The sequence below is a fragment of the Frankliniella occidentalis genome, unplaced genomic scaffold, assembly GCF_000697945.3.
Source record: "Frankliniella occidentalis isolate FOCC.00 unplaced genomic scaffold, Focc_3.1 Scaffold14, whole genome shotgun sequence".
Classification (NCBI taxonomy): domain Eukaryota; kingdom Metazoa; phylum Arthropoda; class Insecta; order Thysanoptera; family Thripidae; genus Frankliniella; species Frankliniella occidentalis.
Window position 1 is genome coordinate 3,246,592 of NW_026267144.1, and position 2,072 is coordinate 3,248,663.

Here is a 2,072-nt window from a genome sequence, read left to right on the forward strand (position 1 = left end):
GCCGCACAACCGAGAGCAGCGGGTCTGCCTATGCACAGGCGCTCAGGTAGCGCCTGCAACTCGCCATATAGGATACAAGAACACGCACGCGTGCTGTGTGCGACCGCCGGCCTGCTGTTGTGGAGCAGAGCCGACCGTACGGGTAGGTGGTGCGTGTTGTGGTGTGGCGTGGTGTTGGAGGGAGGGGGGTGAGCGTGGCGTGGCGTTTGAGCACACGTTCAGCAAACAACCGCACAAAAAAGGCGGAAACAACCGGAGGGGTATGCGGAGATTAGTCATATCCTGCTAGGCAGCCTGCTCTTACCTAGTTATTCGGCTAAAAACAACTAACCGCGCCGAGCGGATGAGGCAGCTCGTGTAATCATAGCACATTTGTGTTGTAAATGTTGCAAAACGTACCCTCACACCTTCACGCCTTTATCAGTGTAAACGAAACTGTACGAACAAGAAGACGGAGTTTTTCTGTTTCCGTTTACAACGGAAAACTTTGCAAACTTTACAAACTTTGCATGCGTCGTCGCAGCAGTACTTGAGAGCGAGGCAGGCGCAGGCGTGGGCCGCGCTGATATTACCATGGGTCGCACGATTATATTGCCACCACCGTCTCCCAGACGCCACTTTTCGGGGCCGCTTGCTGCACAGCCAGAGCCAGATAATGCAGTTTGTCCGAGCAAACTCGGCGCGAGTAGTTCGGCTGCGGAGCGCGGGGCTAAGTGCGCGCGGGCCGGCACGGCGCGGTCCTCTGGTGGAGCGCCTACAGCAAGATCCCTGGACGGCCTCAGCCCTCAGCCTTCTCCCCCCCCCCCCCCATCCCAAAGTTTGGTGGTTATTTTCCGCGGCTGGTCATCTGACAGACCAGCACGGCTTGGGCTGGGCACGTTATTCCAAAGAGATTCCCGCCCAATCCCTGCCGGACGCAACGCGGTTAAAAGCTGAAATTGCTCGCCGGGCTCCGCCCGCAGACGAAGTGGTGGACAGAAGAATGCATGTCAGGAGAGGGGGGAGGGGGAGGGAGAGAGAGAGAGAGAGAGAGAGAGAGAGAGAGAGAGAGAGAGAGAGGGGAATAGAGGGAGAAGGGGGACTGGAGGGAGAGGAGGAAGGAAGGAAAGGGTAGGGGCAAAGGAGAGCGAGGGAGGCGGTACGCAAGGGACAGGCACGGAAGGGGAGAGGAAGCAAATTAAATTCGGCAGAAATAGGTCAACCAAGACGGGGAGGTAGACGGCGAGGCAAGACAATGGCGGAGTGGCAATCGCACGGCAGTGAGATGCTGAGCGCGGCAGGCAGGTGGCAGGCGGGGCCGGGCTGGGCCGGGCTGGGCAGGACCCGTAAGGGCGCCGTCGGCACAGTATAAAGGAGGGGATAAAGATTATAAACTTTCGCCAAGTCTCGCGCCCTGGAGAGAAGGGAAGGGAGGCCGCCTGGACCGGGCGGCACGTGGCGCCAAGCTCTGCAGGTCGCACTCGCAGAGACCAGGTTGGCGACGATGGGAGAACAGACGAGAACATCGTCCTCGAAAGAAGGGAAGGGGATGTGACAGTCGTCCGCTTTACACCTCGCACGCTCAGTGACAAAATCCTGCGTTTCTTTCCTAGCACAGGGTGAGAGAGGGGACAGAGAAAGAGAGAGACAATGAGAGAGACAGTGAGAATTGAGAGAGAGAGAGAGAGAGAGAGGTAATGTAATAGGTGTCACGTATGGCACCTAACATATATTTTCCAATGCAAAGGCAGGGAATATTAAAACGTCGAGTAATTCGAGTGACAAAGGAATAGAGTGGAGGGAGAGGTAGAAAAGGGCGTTAGGGAAGCAGGGGGAGTGGACGAGAGGACGGAGGGTGGAGGACACGGAGGCGGATAAGGTTTTGGGGGAGAGGGGGGCGGGCACTATATCGCGGCTCACAGCAAGGCGCGGAGTCCTGGCGGCACACGGCAAGCAGCTTTTGTGCGAGACCTGCCTGTCAATCACGGCGCCCACGAGCAGCGCAGAGCAGAGCGTAGCGCGCGAGAAAAGAGCAAATTCATCCGTGGCGCCCACAACGACGAATAAAGCGAATAATGGGGGTGGGGGGGGGG